Below are 5,908 nucleotides of genomic sequence, written 5' to 3' on the forward strand. Positions count from 1 at the left end.
TGTAGGGAGAGGAAGGAACTTGACCAATGCTCATGCAGGTCTAGGAGATTGGTGAGGGAATCTTTAGCAGCAGTGTATAGAGGCTTAGCTGAGGTTGCAAGTTTGGAATTACAGGCTCTAAAATATCCTAGAACCCCCAGGAAGGAGAGGAGGTCATTTTTTGTTTGAGGAAGGGGTAAGGAGGAGAGGATCTGAATGCAGTCATGGGGGATGAGTTTTTCTCATCCCGGTAAGAGGAGGCTGAAGTATTGGACAGAGGGACAGGTTAACTGGGCTTTGGAAGGAGACACTGTATACCCCTTGGTGGTGAGGAAGGAGAGTGAGTGAATAGTGTCTCGCCAGGAGGCAGTGGGGGAGAGGCTGTATAAGAGAAGGTCATCTATGTACTGAAGAACTGGGGCATTTTTCGGTAAAGTTAACTGCTAGAGGTCAGCCTGAAGTCCTTGACCAAAGGAACGAAGACTGTCTCTAAATCCTTGTGGGAGAACTGTCCAGGTGAGCTGTTGGCTGGTGGAGGAATCCGGGTCAGTCCAGGTGAAGGCAAAGAGTGGTTAGGGGAGCTCATGGATGGGGATGATAAAAAAGGCGTCTTTGAGATCTAAAACTGTGTGGTGGGAGGTATTGGAAGGAGTGGTAGATAGGAGGGCATAGGGATTAGGGACTACTGGGTGAATAGGCTAAACAATTTCATTGATGGCCCATAAGTCTCGCACTAACCAATATGAACTATTAGGTTTTTTTCCCATTAGGAAGGATGGGAATGTTGTAGGGAGAGTTAGTAGGTTTGAGAATACCAGCTGACAGGATTTTGAGGATTAGTGGTTTAATACCCTAAGGGCCACTGTGGGGATTGGGTATTGTTTAAGGGAAGGATAAGAATGTCGAGGTCCAAGAGTAATGAGAATGGGTGAATGATGGGAGGCTATAGAAGGAAGAAAGGTATCCCATAGGATGGGGTGTTTGGAGAGGTTGGATTGAGAGAATGGAGAGGTTGTAGGGGGAGGGTTAGAGAGGAGCAGGATGGGTAGTGAGAGCTGGGAGCTGGAGGGAATCGTCAGGGTTGCCTGTAATCTTGAGAAGATATTTCTGCCTAGTAGGGGAATGCTGCATGAAGGAGTGATGAGGAATGAATGTGAAAAAGAGTGTCCAAAAAGAGAGCACCACAAGGGTGGACTAGCATGAGGGTGTAGCAAATTGCCATCAATGCTGAGATCTCTGTTGTAGGGGAGCCTTATAGCAAGGCAAGCTGGAATATGTCACCCCAGTATCAATCAGAAAGGAGATTGGTTTACCTTCCCCTGGCAAAGATACCTGGAGTTCAGTCCTGGTGATGATCTAAGGGGCCTGTTGACTCTCTGGGAACTATTACTCTTCAAAAGCCAGACCAAAAAGGTCAGGGAATTCAGCCAAGTCCTGGGAGTGACTACAAACCGGATTCTCAGAAAGACCTGGGCAGTCAAACTTCCTGTGAGGACCTCCACAGTCTGCACATGGCCTGGAAGAAGGTTTGGTTCTGGGCACTGCTTAACTCAGTGACTTAGGTGTACCGCACTTGAAGCACAGTCCCTGAGGAGGTTTTCTTTTGGGGGACTGTCCAGAGGAGTTTTGAGAAATAGCCAGGATTTGTCTAAAGGCAGAAGCCAATAACTAGAAATCTGAGAGGTGCTGCCACTTAGAGGCCCCTTCTTAGTTATTGAAGACCTTGAAGGCCAGATCAATGAGATCTCATTGAGGGGGGCTGAGGGCCCTGGGGGGATTTTTGAAGCTGTTTCCAGATACTGAGTGCAGACTGGGAGATAAAATGCATGTTGATACTGAGTCTGCCCTAATTGCTCTCCAGCGAGAGGATGGTATAGAGGTGGAGGGCTTTAAGACAGGCTAAAAACTGGGCAGGATTTTCATACTGTTTCCAAGTTATTTCTTCTAATTTATAAAATTAATGGCCTGATGGGCTGCTTTTTTTAGTCCCTGTGAGAGACACTGGTTCTCTCTCATAACATAACATGTGGTTATGGAGGCAGACCCTAGGAGCATTGGTTTGGTAATTCCAATTAGGGTCTTCCCAAGGCACAGCCCTAGTGCCCTCTAGCAGGGTTTGGTCTGTTCTTTGTAGATCTTTAGGGTGAAACTGGGCCTGGGTCCAGAACTGCTCCCTCTCCTCCAAAGTTAGGGTGGAGGTGAGGATGACATATAAATCATGTCAGATCAGATCATATGATTGGGTTAGATATCTAAATTTTTGAAAGTATTTTCTGGGATCTGTGGAGAACAAACCTAGTTTCTGACTTATGTGAGACAGGTCTGAGAGAGAAAAGGGGACCTGGACTCTGACAATACCTTCCATTCCCACAGCCTTTTGGAGGGGGTATGAAGATTGTGGTGGTCCAGAAGTGGAATATCCAAAGGTGTGGCCAGACCTAGTATGAGGTGGAGAAATCAGGTCCATCATCTTTCCTTTCCTGCCTGGTTCTGCCATCTTTTCTTTTTTGTCCACTTGTGGCAGAAAGAGGGTGAGGGTGGTGGAGAGAAGGGGGATGGGGTGGAACTCTGAGGGTAAGGAGGCTGAGGGTGGAGGCGGTTGTGGGAAGGCAGAAGGGGAAGGGTTGTCTGCTGGTTCAAAGGAAGGCGATGGAGAATCAGGGTGCTCAGGGAGAGGTGTTTTGGCCTATGCAAGGAAAATTTGAGAGGGTTCACAAGACAAACACAAAGAAGGAATGTTTCAGAGGCAAAAAGCCTAGATGTAAGGCAAGGGATCTCTGACCATTTGCCCAATCTCTGACATTAATTGCCAAGGTCAGTGAGGATTGAAAGGTCAAAGGTGCCATTTTCAGGCCATTGTGAGCCATCGTCTAGTTTATACGTAGGCCAAGCCATATTACAGAAAAAGATGAAGCATTTAGGTTTAAGGTCAGGATAGAAGTGTAGGGGCTTCAGGTGAGTTAAGAAGCAGCTTAAAGGTGAAGAAGGGGTAATCCATGACTGAGCAGTCCCCATATCGGAAACTAAAGGTAGAAAATAAATGAGGTTAAAGTGAGGATAAAAAGGGAACTTATAAAAGGGAGGAGGAAGGAAGTGGCTGAGGCTGGGACTGAGAAGGTTACTGGGCATCCCTGAAGGACATTTAATCATCCTGAAAAGAGTGGTCCAAGCCCATGGCAGAGTGTCAGCAAGCACAAGGCAGTGGATGGGCAGCCTGACTCACTAGGGTTAGCCTGTGACCACCGCCAGATTTAGAAGGCAGAGTTTTTCAGCCCAGAGTGGAGAAAGGAAAGAGAAGTTTAAAAAGTTCTCAGAGAAGGTTATATATAAATGCTTTAAAAGCCTAGAAAGGGAGGAAGAGGGAGAAAGGAGTTGGAGTGGAGTTAAAAAGGCTCAGAAAGGGGTTATAGATGAATGTTCACCTCACTAGTAAATGGGTAAGTCTGGGCAGGAGTCAGAGGGGTCCTCGTTTCCCTTTGTCTCATCAGAACAAGAGTCTATCTGGTAGTAGGTCCAATGGGGTATATCTCAGCCCCTCAAAGGGGCTTGTCCCCATCCTGGGTTCATGGTGCCAAAATAAGAGTCAAGGACCAACAATGAGAGGTTATTCCAAGACACGAATGAAAGGAAGTGGAGGCCAGGTTCTGTGTGGGCAACTTGGCCTTTATTCACTTGGATGTGAGCAGGCTGAGTTTGTAAAAGAAGTTAACAGGTAAGCTAAGGTGGGTGGGAATATGAGAGATCGGAGGGGTAGGGACTGGGACATTCATTCCTTCCTGAGCAGGACGGTTCTATTTGGGCAGGTCCCTACATTCAGCCTATCAGGCCAAGATCAGGATGTTAAAGTATAAAGTTTATGTTATCTTCTTAGGAGGAGAGAGGGAATGAAAGCAGAAAGCAAGATATATGAGAGAAAAGAGGGCAGTGAGATGGCACAGCATCCCAAAGAAAGAAAGAAACAATGCTGGCCCTGAGATCAGGTGGCTAGGTAAATTTAAGGGAACAAAGAGGAAAAAAGGTAATTATAGCCAATTCACAAGTTACTGTGAGTGTGAATACTGTGTCCATTTTTCCTCCCAAGGTTGGAGACAAACTTTTCATAGGTGTTTCTGATCCCAGGCCTGATATTCACACCCCATTGTTCATCCAGGGGGCAGTTGAGGAATACTTGAGGCTAGAGGAACAAATTGTAAATGGTGAGGTGATGAACACAAAATGAAGAATTTACATTTCCTTTTGGTCTGCTCTTTTCAATGCTTTGTGAAAACAGAAATCCACAGGGTTCCTAGTAAGTCTGCTAGGCAGAGAAAACAAAGAAAGAGAGAGGGATTGATTTAGTCCTTACTGGAAATAATTTCTCTGTCATTTCACTACAAAGACCAATCATCTTACATTTCCCCATTTCTGTTGTTAAAAAGTAAAATATCTATTTGAATGAACTCAGAAGAAGGGAAAATGGGAAGAGGTCTCTTCTTCCGTAACTTCTTCCAGAGATAAGGATTATTGAAAAAAAATTTATGGAGTGAGTTCATTTAAATTATTAAGAGGTAGAGATTGAAAACAGACAAGCTTGAAAGCTAGATTAGAGGCAAGACTGGGTTTCGCTGGAGAGAAATTGCTAGGAATAAAGACAGAAGGATCTTCATCCAGCTTAAGCAAAAAGGGAATAGATCTGGTGTGTATACACCAGAATACAACTGGGAATATATCTGGAAGTATAAAAAAGAAGACAAGAACAGCAAGATATGTATTATACCACAGCATATGAAAGTTTGTAGTTTTGAAGTTTCTGTGCACTGAATCAGAACTTGGCGTCCAGGACCGACTGGACATCTAGGGAGTTCGCCTTGGGTAGAAGCAGGCTCCAGAAGGTCTGTAGGTTTGAGTCCAGAGAGGTGACTCTCAGACAGGATTTTCAACTGTATTGGTGAAAGCAGTGAGAATTAAAATAATTTCCTTAAAGGTTGAAGTGGGCCCAGTTTGTCCTGGGAAACGTTGAGTACAGTTTAGTCTCTAAGCTGTAAGAGACTAGTGGTAGGGACTAGTGGTAGGGACCTCTATGTAGGTACTAGGGAGGGATGGGTAAATTGAGGAAAAAGAAACAAAAACAGAGAACAGCATTTATACATTTAGAGGGCTAAGAAACAAAGGTGAAAAACTGGTACCTAGAGTAGGGAAACAAGTTTTTACTCTGGAGACTCAGCTTATAAGGAGGCAAACCGAATCTGTCCCTTCTTAAAGGTGAACAAAATCCTTTGTTAACTTTAAGATCTCAGGCAATTGTGAATCACCCTAAAGGAGTAAGGGGTTAAGACTTGATCTCCCAGTGTGTGCAGGAGTTGTGAAGTACACAAGGGATTTTATGTTTTACCTTCTACTCCAGTTATAGAGATAAGAAGGGAAACAGGGGTCCTGAAAATTCAGGAAGAGCAGAGCAAATAACCAGTATCTACTCAATTAATTTACCTATTCCAGAGATAGAGTTACCTACGGCTCAGCCATCCCTCCATGAAAAAGTTGAGCTTGTTCTGAAGTAATAATCTGTCAGTTAGACTGAAGATGTCCATGCAGATCTGTGGGTATGGAGGGAGCCTGCCAGATTCGGAAGACAAGCGCTGCCTCCCATCTTAAGGAAAGAGCATTCTTGATACCAGTGCCCTTCTTTTCTGCAGTGGAGCAAGGCCCTGGTGCTGTCCGGTTCCTGGGCCATTCTGTACTCCTCACCCAATTGGTGGTGACTGAAATAGGATGCAGTTCTAGTAGAAGGTCCTAGTCCTGATGACTTGTTGCCTAAGCCTTTAAGGCAGCAGTTCTCAACATGTGGGTCATGACCCACAGAAACTATATTAAAGGGTCATGGCATTAGGAAGGTTGAGAACCACTGCTTTAAGGTATTCTCCCTATCACTGAAAAGTTTCCCTTACAACAA

Source organism: Otolemur garnettii, unplaced genomic scaffold (genome assembly GCF_000181295.1).
Source record: "Otolemur garnettii isolate 467f Iridium unplaced genomic scaffold, OtoGar3 scaffold00132, whole genome shotgun sequence".
NCBI classification, from domain to species: Eukaryota; Metazoa; Chordata; class Mammalia; order Primates; family Galagidae; genus Otolemur; species Otolemur garnettii.